The following is a 14200-nucleotide window of genomic DNA, read 5'->3' as shown; positions in this document are numbered from 1 at the left end:
GATGACCCTGCCTCCATTTAGAGAGTGTGGAAGTACCTACTACTGCTACTTTATAGTGAAGGCAAGGTCCTAGAGAGGCCCACAAGAGGGCTTATGCTGACATTCCTGATATAGGTGACCAGTGTTGGTGAAGAGAGTGATCTATTATAGGACTAGACCCATCATATCTATGGGGGAATCCAAGGATTTCCTGACTAAGGCTCCAGATCATAGGGTGGCCTGATATTGACCAAAAAGGCCATCATTAAAGTGGGCCCGTCTCTTGCCCTTATTACACTTACTTGTGTGATAATTCTAATAAAGGCTGTCATAGGGATAATAATTGCCCTATAGTTGATATCTAGATAGATAGAGATAGATAGGTAGATAGGTAGATAGATAGGTAGATAGATAGATATACTGGCCTATTGTGTAAAGTGCTTCTTCTAACGATTATCAGGGGATGGGGGTCAGGCAATGGCATACCTGGTTAACACACACATTACAGTGAGCAAGGATACAGATTCAAACACCTGCTTCCCACCTGCAGGGTGAAAACTTCATGACTGATGAAACAGGGCTGCAAGTGTCTCTCTGTCTCTTTTCCTATCTCTTTCCACCCCCTCTCAATTTCTCCATCTCTATTGAATAATAAATAAAAAATATTTTAAAATCCTTCATGTAAATATCCCTTTAAAATATTATCAAGGGATGGCAATAATACTGATGCTGTCAGAATAAATTAGGAGATACATCTTATTTTCTTCTGTATAGTTAGTTGAGTATATAGAGTGTTTGAAAGAAGTAAAATAGGTCTGATAAGTGGAGGTGTCTAGGCCTAAGTAGTAAGATTTTGATGACATAATTTGTGGTACCTTCTTTAGGCCTTTATACTTGCTTGATGGGCTTATTAGGTCTAAATCTAATCACAGAGGAGTATTATGCACACTTACTTTGAGGTATATAGTTATCCTTAACTTATAGATATGTGTATACACTCACCCAGTCCCCTAGGTCCTAGCCTATATCTAGGATTAGCAACTTTGTTAAAGAGTGCACCATTTGAAATGGAACTAGGTAGTCCCATCTATTAGGAAAAGTCTCACCAGATTATTGAAGTTGGGAGTTTGATATCAGGCTTGGTGTCTCTGGATGCAATCTGAAGTGAAGAGCCAATGGCAGCATAAGATGGCATGGTGGCACTGGTTGAAAATATTTAATTGAAGTCAGCAGAGACAGTATAATATGGTAGGGGCTCAGGAGGAAAGGCATTGAGAAATATAAGCGAAGTCCCAGAGTTTCCAGAACTGGGAGAAATATGAATTTTAAAGAAAATGGGGAAGGCTCTTTTTAGTTTTAGAGTTTAAGGAGGCAGTAGATAAATTTTTATTATAACCAAGTTACTTGGGATCTTGGTTTACTTTGAAAATCCTATGGTTAGGATTTACTGTACCATACTTGACTTCACCATTATTTATGTCATTTAATGCTATCTACAAATAACTATATCTTAGATACTGACAGGTCTAGTCAATTATGATATAAGGTTGTAGGTAATCTAGTATAAGAACTATATCTTCAGAAATGCTTTAACATTTTAAGCTCAGTGTCATAATTCAATCAAATCTGAAACATTAAGTGCTTAAACTAATATATATTCAGGTCTTCTTCTTCTTCTAACGTTTGTCCTTCTTATTAGCCAGTCAACAGCGCCAGGTTGAGCCTGATGTAAAGTTTCGAGACCTCCTTTGAATCTGGAGAGGTGGCAGTCATTGACTATGTGGGTCATAGTCTGTTTGTAGCCACAGGGGCAGTTCAGGTCGTCTCTGGCTCCCCAGCGATGGAACATAGCGGCGCACCGGCCATGGCCTGTTGGATAGCGATTGAGGAGGGCCCAATCATAACGTGCTAGGTCAAAGCCGGGTTGACGCTTGCAGGGGTCTGTGATAAGGTGTTTGTTCTTTACCTCAGCTGACTGCCAACTCTTTTTCCAAGAGTCTGGAACAGAGAAGTTCGGTGTAGGCATAGGGGACCAGATTGGGTGACGAGACGTCAAGCATTGGACAGGGTGGGCGAAGATATCCGCGTATATTGGCAGGTCCGGTCGAGCGTAGACGTGGGAAATTACCTTAGATGATGCCACATCCTGATGAATATCTGGTGGGGCAATATTGCTAAGAACTGGCAGCCATGGAACCGGGGTGGAAAGGATGGTTCCAGAAATTATCCTCATGGAGGAATATGATTTGGAATCGACCAAGTGGACATGGGGGCTACGGAACCATACTGGGGTACAGTATTCTGCAGTGGAATAGCATAATGCCAGAGATGATGATCGTAGTGTGGAAGCGCTCATGCCCCATGAGGAGCTGGCCAGTCTTGCAATGATGTTATTCTCCGCGCCCACCTTTGCTGCAGTTTTTATGAGATGTTCGTGAAATGACAGAGTGTGATCGAGAGTAACGCCAAGATAGACTGGCTGGGCTTCATGCTGGATTCTCCTATCGCCAAGCTGCACTTTAAGCTCACGCGAGGCCGAGGCATGGTGTAGATGGAAAACAGATGATACCGTTTTTGCAGTGCTAGGAATTAGTCGCCATTTTTTACAGTAATCAGATATCAGAGACATGTCTTTCGTGAGTGTTTCCTCGAGGATGTCGAACTTGGATGCCTGAGTTGCACAGCAGATGTCATCGGCGTAGATGAACTTCCTTGAAGAAGTTTCTGGGAGGTCATTGATGTAAATATTAAGTAGCGTAGGAGCCAGAACAGAGCCCTGGGGGAGGCCACTGGAGACAAGTCTCCATCTGCTAGACTTGTCACCCAGATGCACCCAGAATCTTCTGTATTCAGGACTGGAATCTAGGCAGTTGAAGAACTTGAGACATTCAACGTATTTCCCCCTGACATATTGAATAGTTATTTATGAGATTATAAGTTAATAGGAATATAGTTTAACATCATTCATACCACCAAAGGTCTGTGTCCCTATCTTCACCCGCCCTTAGATGGATCTGAAAAACCACCATCTCCCCATAATCTTTTACTTTGGTGTAATACTTCAAACCCAATCCAATTTCTGGTTTGTGTTTCCTTTTCTGTTTTTAATTCTCAGCTTCTGACTATGAGTGGTATTATCCCATGTTCATTCATCTCTTTCTGCCTTATCTTGCTTAGCATGACTCCTTCAAGCTTCATCCAAGATGAGATGAAGAAGGTGAATGCCTCCTTCTTAATAGTTGTGTTGTATTCTACTGTGTATATATATCATAACTTTCTCAGTCACTCATCTATTGTTGGACACCTACACTGCGTCCAGGTCTTGGCTATTACAAATTGGGCTGCTATGAACATAGTTATAAACATGTCTTTTTGGATAAGTGTGTTTGACTCCTTGGGATATATTCCCAGGAGGGGAATTGCTGGGTCATAAAATAAGTCCACTTCTACCCTTTTAAGAGCTGTTGAGTGTTGGTCCAATTTACATTCCCACCAGCAGTGCAGGGGAGTTCCTTTGCCCCCACAACCTCTCCAGCATTTGTTGTTACTATCTTTTTTGATATACGACATTCTTACAGGGGTGAAGTGATATCTCATTGTTGTCTTTATTTGCAATTACCTGACAATCAATGGCTTGGAGTATTTTTCCATATGTTCGTTAGCCTTTTGGATATCTTCTTTGGTGATATTCTGTTTATATCTTCTCCCTATTTTTGAATGAGGTCATTTATTGTTGTTATTGTTGCTGAGTTTGGTGAGCTCTTTATATATTTTGTTTATTATTATTTTGTCTGATGTATGACACGTAAAGATCTTCCATTTTGCAAGGAGTCTCTTTGTTTTAATAATAGTTTCTTTGGCTATACAGAAGCTTTTTAATTTGATGTATTCCCATTGGTTTATGTTTGTTTTATCTTCCCTGCAATTGTATCTTTATTGATGAACATACCTATAAAAGAGTGCTGGAAAAGAGTACTGCCAATATTTTCCTCTTTTTAACCTCATACTCTTATCCATAATGTCCCTTTTGCTTGAAACATTCATCTTATATTCTTCTTGTTTGGATCACTGCTATTTGTCCTTTTGGTTTCAGTTCAACTACAGTGTCTTCCCAAAAGCCTTCTTTTACCTCTCTCATGTTCATGTTGGGTTGTCAGAAAAATTATGATACTTTTTTTCATAGAAAAACATTGAAAAATGCATCCTGACTTTTTTCAGCAACCCAATAATATCCAGAATACTTTATTTCATTTTATTTGTTCAATCTCAGACCTCACCAGAAATCATCATCACCATCCTGCTTATTACTGTTTTATACATCTTGTACTATCATCATTTGTCACAAAATAGGTGTTTAATAAATATTTGTTGAATAGATGAGTGAGAAGTTTTTTTTATGACTCTATACTTACATACACATTATTTCTTCTCTCATGAATGGCTTTCTTTGTCCCTCTTTTGATCTGCAGATTCCTACCTTTGCTTTGATAGTTCATTAGCACCCTGCAGAACTAGTTTCAATAGCACATACTCAGGGAAATGGTCTGACACAACAGGAAACTAAATATAAGTGAGTTATTGAAAGTCAAACTCTTGGTTGTAATGGAGAATCAGAATACCTTGATTTTCTTGCCAGTGATAACATTATTTCCTCTGTAAAATGCTAGGTTTGTCATTTACTCATGATATCAGCTCACTTCTTCACTTATTATTTGTTTATAAGGACACATATTATGTAATTGACTTCTAGTTTATACAGTGAGAAAAGTAAACTCAGATAATAAAAAAAGAGTACAGCCACTGATAATGGGAGAAGAGAACACTAAAAAGATGGCTGAAATAAGCTGAACTGCTTGAACACATTTTTCCACAGTAATAAAATGATCAGTGCTGCACATCATCAAGTTTGCAGTCTCTGCTTGGGAATTTGGTGTTTATTTTAACCAACACTTAAATAAAATGTTGCTCCTCCCTAAGACGAAAAATTTCACCATTTATTAAACCTTCTTGGCTGCTTTTAGGATTGTAGTATCCACATTCTCACATGCAAAGTATTTCCTAATCACAGCAAACGTTTCACATCTGCTCTGGGTAACTGGCCAAAACCCAAGAAACAGCGGCATTCTTCGAGAATCTTAGTTGATCCCTAGCCAGTCTCCTTGACATTGGAGAACTTCAGCAAAAGGGACTTCTCCCCCCAATGTCTTTCTTTCCCTCAAGCATTTCTTCTTTTGGCTACTTGATGACACTGTCTGCAAGAACACACCCCTCTATGCTAATATTCAGAAACTGGGCTAGAATTCTAGTTGTGTTTTTAGTTCTGTCTATTCTTTCCACACCCAACGGAAAGCCAAGAAGAGATCTGTATGACTTCCAACTGCTTCTTGGCTATTCTAGCCTCACTTTTACCACAAGGAATTTCTTCACCTATTATAATCAAACTTAACTCCAACACTTAGTAAGCACTCAAGTGACAATTTATTTTAAAGATCCAAGTAATAGTGTACCCATTTTGTTGCTCTGCTTTTATCTACTGGTAGTATTTTCTATAAGACTTCTAACTTCGTGGACTCAGTCTGTTGTGATTTTGGCTATCCTATCAGAGTAAATAAGAAGAGAATCTTGTTTGCTTCTGGAGTGAAAAAGAATGAAGAATGAAATTGTCCCAAATTATTATTCACATTGGAAATGAAACTGTGGGCTTTCACTATGATCCAACTTCCTCTGTGTGTTGGACATTGAAGTTCAGTTAGTGATGAATGTCATAGTTTGTGAATCATTCTCCTTGCTATGACCTGGTTTCCAGGAATAACCTTAAGAAGCCATATGAGAATATTGCTGCTAAAATTGTAGTTGTGGATGAAGCACTGACCCAGAGGGAAAATTAAAACTGAATATATTTGGTGGAGAGAAATTCAACATAATTTGAAGGAAAACCAAACTCAGAGTAAAACCAAAAAGAAGATGCACTGGCATAGAATCACAAAGATTTAAGGTAATTGGATTTCAGGCACCATTGGATGTACTTTAACACTATAAACATTAAATGTCCCTCTATTATATTTGTTTTCTTTTGCGTTGGCTCTGATTTCAAATACAGTTTCCCTCCAAGGTGGCAAATAACTTCCAGCATCTCCATGTGTACATTTTATTCCTTCTGCAATTCCAGTTACGAAAAGAGTGCTTCCTACTCATTTTTCCAGAAAAAGTTAGTTTTAGTTGTACTGACTTCAGTCATATGCTTTCCTTGCAGGAACTAAGTATAATAATTATGTGTGGAAGATGCTGATTGAATTATCCTAGTTCCTGTGTTCTTCACCAAGTCACATGGAATATGAATAAGATTGAGATTATTTTACACAAAATTATGAGAATCTTTTGACCACAAGAAAGGAAATATACTTGGATATCTCAGTCCTGACTATATTAAGGCATGTGCTCAAATTAAAAAATTAACAAACCTCATAAGAGAAAGAAAATGGAGAAAATTTTTCTTAGGATATGCACTGACCCATGTTTGAGCCCCTAATCCCTGCTTCAGTGGGAATCTTCATGGATAGTGAAGCATGTATATATTCTTAGTGAAAGAGTTCAAATAATTTCTTATAGTTGAAGACAATCCTGACAGTGTAATGGTGATAACATGTAAGACCCAGAAAGTAGTGGTGGAGATTATTACCTGGAGTTAATCATTGCTTGGGAGTAAGATGACTGTGCTTACAGGTAAGGTTTGCAGTATGGGGTCATGTCTGAGAGGTATGGCCTGGCATCATCACTGAGAGCAAAACAGAAGAATGATTTGTCTATTTCAAAAGAAAACCACCTTTATTTCTTCTATTTTTGTTGTATAAAAGGCACACCTGGGGATTTCCAAAGGGATATGGTGAGAGCCAAGTGACTATTAATGTGTTTCCTGGATCCAGATGGAAGTAAAAACCATTGCCTGCCTCTGTCCTGGACATCAGGAAATTGCACTCTCTTTCCATTCATTAGAGAAGCAAAGGTTATAGGTTATAGCAAGTTCTTGAAGTGAGATGTTTTGAGCAGGAGAGGCTAGTCAAAAATAGAGTTAAATCTTTCTTCACACTGTAGTTTTGGGTAAGTTGAAAAAATAGATAAAAGTGACTGAAGATAAAATGTTGATAGATTTGAGGAGGGCTATATCCAGTCTGAGAGTGGAAATATGTTAAAGGGGATCATGCTAATGCTGCAATGTCTGGCCAGTTCTATGCTTTAGTGAGGAACTAATGCTATATCTGTGTTCTTGAGAATTTTGGAAATTCTATTTTTATTCAGCTTCCTCATTCTCATCCAGAGTCATTGCTCTTTGAAATTTGGCTGTTTTCTTGTCTTTCACTTTTTTCTTTTGCCATTTTAGTAATCAAAGGCAAACTGGTTCTGAATGACATACTTTCCTTGAAAAGTAACTGTTAATACTATGCAACTATCAAGAACAATGATCCCACCTTCTCTGACCCATCTTGGACAGAGCTAGAAGGAATTATGTTAAGTGAGCTAAGTCAGAAAGATAAAGATGAGTATGGGGTGATCCCACTCATTAACAGAAGTTGACTAAGAAGATCTGAAAGGGAAACTAAAAGTAGGACCTGACCAAATTCTAAGTAGGGCACCAAAGTAAAAACCCTGTGGTGAGGGGTAGACATGCAGCTTCCTGGGCCAGTGGGGGGTGGGAGTGGGTGGGAGGGATGGGTCACAGTCTTTTGGTGGTGGGAATGGTGTTTATGTACACTCCTAGTAAAATGTAGACATATAAATCAGTAGTTAATTAATATGAGAGGGGGAAAATCAATTGTATGTCTCAAAGTTTTTCAAAACACAAACTGAATCTTTTAAATATATAGGCTGTGTATTTGATATGCGGACTCTCTCAAAAGCCTAGACCAAGTAGATCAGAAGCATCCAATAGCACAGCTATATACAAGATACAGCAAACCCTAACAAAAGGACTTTTCAAAGTTAACCCAATTACCAAATAATGTGATGATAACATTAACTATCGATTGTCTTTTGGAACCCTAAGACAGCAGGAACCTCACATCTCCACTATAGAGCCCCTACTTCCCCCAGTCCTGGAACCCTTGGATAGGGCCCACTTTCCCGTATGCCTCTCCCAATCCATATCAAATAATATTGCATCCGCCGATAACAATCTAACCAATGCAATGATTGCCACCTCAACATGCTTCACCTCAGACTGTGTCCAGAGACTTCACATGTGGAATGACAACCCTTCAGCTTCCTTACTCAGGTGAGACCTTTCCTTTTATAGTATACTCCAATTCCATCAGGTGGTTCACTTTCTTTTTTTTATTTATTTATTTATTTTTTATTTAAGAAAGGATTAATTAACAAAACCATAGGGTAGGAGGGGTACAACTCCACACAATTCCCTCCGCCCAATCTCCATATCCCACCCCCTCCCCCGATAGCTTTCCCACTCTCTATCCCTCTGGGAGCATGGACCCAGGGTCATTGAGGGTTGCAGAAGGTAGAAGGTCTGGCTTCTGTAATTGCTTCCTCGCTGAACATGGGCGTTGACTGGTCGGTCCATACTCCCAGTCTGCCTCTCTCTTTCCCTAGTAGGATGGGTCTCTGGGGAAGCTGAGCTCCAGGACACATTGGTGGTTTCTTCAATCCAGGGAAGTCTGGCCGGCATCCTGATGACACCTGGAACCTGGTGACTGAAAAGAGAGTTAACATACAAAGCCAAACAAATTGTTGAGCAATCATGGACCCAAAGCTTGGAAAAGTGGAGAGGAAGTATTAGGGAGGTACTCACTGCAAACTCTAGTATACTTCTGCTTTCTTACTTTGGTGCCATACTCCAAACTCAGTCAATTTCTGCTTTGCGTTTCTACTTCTTTTTTTTTTTTTTTTTTTACATGCATAACATTCCCCAGATTCCCATTTAGCAATACAACCCCCGCTATTTCATTCATAATTTTTCATGGACCTGTATTCTCCCCACCCACCCACCCACCCCAGAGTCTTTTACTTTGGTGTAATACTCCAATTCCAGCACATAGGGTAGGTCCATTTCTAGCCTTCTGAGAGTTCTCCAGACTGTTCTCCACAGAGGTTGGACCAATTGACATTCCCACCAGCAGTGCAGGAGGGTTCCTTTGACCCCACACCCTCTCCAGCATTTGCTGCTGTTACCTTTTCTGATGTGTGACATTCTCACAGGAGTGAAGTGATATCTCATTGTTGTCTTGATTTGCATTTCTCTGACAATCAGAGACTTGGAGCATTTTTTCATGTGTTTCTCGGCCTTTTGGATCTCTTCTGTGGTGAATATTCTGTCCAAGTCCTCCCCCCATTTTTGGATGGGGTTATTTGTTGTCTTGTTGTTGAGTCTGGTAAGCTCTTTATATATGTTGGTTATTAAACTCTTATCTGATATATGGCATGTAAAGATCTTCTCCCATTCTGTGAGGGGTCTCTTGATTTGGGTAGTGGTTTCCTTTGCTGTGAAGAAGCTTTTTAATTTGATGTAATCCCATAGGTTTATACTTGCCTTAGTCTTCCTTGTAATTGGATTCGTTTCATTGAAAATGTCTTTAAAATTTATGCGGAAAAAAGTTATTCCAATATTTTCCTCTAAGTATCTGATAGTTTCTGGTTTAACATCCAAGTCCTTGATCCACTTGGAATTTACTTTTGTATTTGGTGAAATACAGTGATTCAGCTTCATTCTTCTGCATGTTTCAACCCATTGTTTCCAACACCATTTGTTGAAGAGACTCTGCTTTCCCCATGTAATAGTCTGGGCCCCTTTGTCAAAGATTAGATGGTGGTTCACTTTCTAACAAAGTCCCAAAACCTAGATATACACCAGTTTCTGTGAGAGAGAGCATATGTTCACAAGTATCCATAAACTACTGCAAAATATATACCTGAAAGCAGAAGTACACTAGATTTTGCAGTGAGTACCTCCCTAATACTTCCTATCCATTATTCCAAGCTTTGGGTCCATGATTGCTCAACAATTTGTTTGGCTTCGTATGTTAACTCTCTTTTCAGTCACTAGGTTCCAGATGTCATCAGGATGCCGGCCAGGCTTCTCTAGACTGAAGACCCCACCAATGTGTCCTGGAGCTCTGCTTCCCCAGAGACCCACCCTACTAGGGAAAGAGAGAGGCAGACTGGGAGTATGGACCGACCAGTCAACGCCCATGTTCAGCGGGGAAGCAATTACAGAAGCCAGACTTTCTACCTTCTGCAACCCTCAATGACCCTGGGTCCATGCTCCCAGAGGGATAGAGAGTGGGAAAGCTATCAGGGGAGGGGGTGGGATATGGAGATTGGGTGGTGGGAATTGTGTGGAGTTGTACCCCTCCTACCCTATGGTTTTGTTAATTAATCCTTTCTTAAATAAAAAAAAATTAAAAAGAAAAGAAAAACAAGAACTTATAAAGAGGGAGTGTTCAAACTGCCTCTCTTATCCTACGGCTCTTGTCAGTGTTTACTTTTTATAAATAAAAACTATAAAAAGAAAAAAAAAGAAAAGTAACTGTTAAATATGAAAAAATTGTTAAAGTCTTAAGGGAGAATTGTCCTCAAGGCTATGAAAGGACTAAGGGAAGCATGAGTTAACATGTAAGGTAGAATCTGTCAATTTTATGGAATATTTTTATGATAGGAAGGAACCTTGTAGAAGGTAGCTCTGTATTATCAGAGGTTACATGAAAATGTTCATTCTGCCTCATTCACTGTGTCCTCCAATGGAATGAGGAACAACCAAGCCCTAGCCAAAAAACTTCCCCTTCCCTACACCTCTTCCTTTGACTGCGTGCAGGCTTGTCTCTAACCACTTTCTTACCCTCCCTCCTTTCTTCCCCTCTCTCATCTTCCCTCAGAACTCTGTACCTGGAATAAACATTCCCCTATCTTCAATAATTTATTTTTGAAGACATTCAACTTCATCTCTCCACTAAGGTCGAGATGTGAGGGATTACAAGGACTGAATTGAAGAGAGAATTATATCTAGAACTAGCTTCTAAATGAAGAACATGAATAATTACTTTTAAAGCTTTGGAGAAAGTCATTCACACACTATTCTGTTTTTCAAGTGAGCTATTTCTTTTAAAGGAGTAGCAAGTTTATTATTCTATACTCAAATAATGGAAATATACATAGAAATTATGATTTCTGTAATATTTTAACAGATTTTACATTATTTATTTTTATAATCATACATGGAGAGATTACTATGTGCCTTGACAAAGACAAACTGATGGTAAATGATCTTTTCAAATAAAACAAAATTCTGCTATCAGCAATATGCAGGGAAATGGACAATAAAGGGAATATTTCTTCAACCAGATAAAGTTGGTGAATTTGAGTTGGAATGTAAAGTTTGCAAAGTAATTGATTCCATCCAGAAATGGGGAGAGGACATGAACAAATATTCACCAAAGAAGAGGGCCAACAGATACATGAAAAAGTGCTTGGGAGTTGGGTGGTAATGCAGTGGGTTAATCGCAGGTGGCACAAAGCAAAAGGACAGGTATAAGGATCCAGGTTTGAGCCCCTGGCTCTCCACCTGCGTGGGGGGGGAGGTGTAGCTTCACAAGTGGTGAAGCAGATCTATAGGTGTCTGTCTTTCTTTGTCTGTCTTTGCCCCACTCTGTCTTCCCCTCCTCTCTCCATTTCTCTGTCTTATCCAGCAACAGTGACATCAATAACAACAACAATAACTACAACAGTAAAAAATAACAAAGGCAACAAAAAAGGGAATAAATTTAAAAAAAAATGCTCCAAGTCATTGATTATCAGAGAAATGCAAATAAAGACAAAAATGAAAAAATGAGATACCACTTGACTCCTGTGAGAATGTCATACATCAGAAAAGGTGGCAGCAACAAATGCTGGAGAGGTTGTGGCGACAAAGGAACCCTCTTGCACTGTTGGTGTGAATGTAAATTAGTCCAACTCCTGTGGAGAGCAGTCTAGGGAACTCTCAGAAGACTAGAAATGGACCTACCCTATGACCCTGCAACTCCTCTCCTAGGGATATATCCCAACAAACAAAACACAACCATTAAAAAAAATGTGTATACCTATGTTCATAGCAGCACAATTTGTAATAACCAAAGCCTGAAAGCAACCGAGTTGTCCAACAACAACTGAATGGCTGAACAAGCCATGGTATATACACACAATGGCATATTACTCAGCTATTAAAAATGGTGACTTCACCTTCACTCATTTTGAATGGAGCTTGAAGGACTCATGTTAAATGAGAGCAGCCAGAATGAAGGAAGAATGTGATATGATTTCACTCATAGACACTATATCGTTTCTTCTCCAAAACAGAAGATTCCGGGTACATCTGGGTGACAAGTCTAGCAGATGGAGACTTGTCTCCAGTGGCCTCCCCCAGGGCTCTGTTCTGGCTCCTACGCTATTTAATATTTACATCAATGACCTCCCAGAAACTTCTTCAAGGAAGTTCATCTACGCCGATGACATCTGCTGTGCAACTCAGGCATCCAAGTTCGACATCCTAGAGGAAACCCTCACGAAAGACATGTCTCTGATATCTGATTACTGTAAAAAATGGCGACTAATCCCTAGCACTGCAAAAACGGTATCATCTGTTTTCCATCTACACCATGCCTCGGCCTCGAGTGAGCTTAATGTGCAGCTTGGTGATACGAGAATCCGGCATGAAGCCCAGCCAGTCTATCTTGGCGTTACTCTCGATCACAGATCACACCCTGTCATTTCACGAACATCTCATAAAAACTGCAGCAAAGGTGGGCGCGAGGAATAACATCATTGCAAGACTGGCCAGCTCCTCATGGGGCGCGAGCGCTTCCACACTACGATCATCATCTCTGGCATTATGCTATTCCACTGCAGAATACTGTGCCCCAGTATGGTTCCGTAGTCCCCATGTCCACTTGGTCGATTCCAAATTATATTCCTCCATGAGGATAATTTCTGGAACCATCCGTTCCACCCCGGTTCCATGGCTGCCAGTTCTTAGCAACATCGCCCCGCCAGATATTCATAGGGATACGGCATCATCTAAGTTCATTTCCCACGTCTACGCTCGACCGGACCTGCCAATATACGCGGATATCTTCGCCCACCCTGTCCAACGCTTGACGTCTCATCTCGTCACCCAATCTGGTCCCCTACGCCTACACTGAACTTCTCTGTTCCAGACTCTTGGAAACAGAGCTGGCAGTCAGCTGAGGTAAAGAACAAACACCTCATCACAGACCCCTGCAAGCATCAACCCGGCTTTGACATAGCACGTTATGATTGGGCCCTCCTCAATCGCTATCGAACAGGCCATGGCCGGTGCGCCGCTATGTTCCATCGCTGGGGAGCCGGAGATGACCCGAACTGCCCCTGTGGCTCCAGACAGACTATGACCCACATAGTCAACGACTACCACCTCTCCAGATTCAAAGGAGGTCTCAAAACTTTACATCAGGCTCAACCTGATGTTGTTGACTGGCTAAGGAAGAAGGGCAAACGCTAGAAGAAGAAGAAGAACTCATAGACAGAAATTGAAAAATAAGAACAAAAAGAAAAAGCAGAACTTGGACTGGTTTGGCATATTACATCAAAGTGGAAGACTCTTCATTGGTGGGGGGGGGTTCAGTTCCTGGAGCATGATGGCAGAAAAGGACCTAGTGGGGATTTAATTGTTATATGGAAAACTGGGAAATGTAATGCATGTACAAACTATTGTATTTTACTGTCAACTATAAACCATTGATCCCTCAATAAGGAACTTTATTTTCTAAGGTTTGCAAAATAAATGCTATGATTTTTTTTAACTTTGAAAATTGTGTCAGAGATTTAGTGTCCACATTCCTGGTTTGCCAATCACATTCTTTATTCTCCATCTGGCTTCTGAGTACAAGTGACACCTTGTATGCGTCCCGGCACCAAACTCTTCTGCTAAGTCATATACACTGTTCTCAGTGGGTTCTGTTTTCACTAAAGTTCCTTTCATTCATGAGTCAACCACTCACTTTATCCTGAATCATATTAACTGAGCAAATTAATATTTTATTCAGCCAGAAAATAGCTAAAATTTTATGCAAAATATGCTTTCTACATGAACTTTCAGAGCTTCCTCATTTTGCCATTCAGTTTTAGGACTCTAAAGAATTTTTTCTTATTTTCATTTTATATTGGTCCACATTGAAGGAAATAGTATTTATTAACACCGAGA

The sequence above is a fragment of the Erinaceus europaeus genome, chromosome 1, assembly GCF_950295315.1.
Source record: "Erinaceus europaeus chromosome 1, mEriEur2.1, whole genome shotgun sequence".
Taxonomy (NCBI): domain Eukaryota; kingdom Metazoa; phylum Chordata; class Mammalia; order Eulipotyphla; family Erinaceidae; genus Erinaceus; species Erinaceus europaeus.
The sequence above is the reverse complement of the archived record's forward strand: the minus strand, read 5'-3'. Positions refer to the sequence as shown.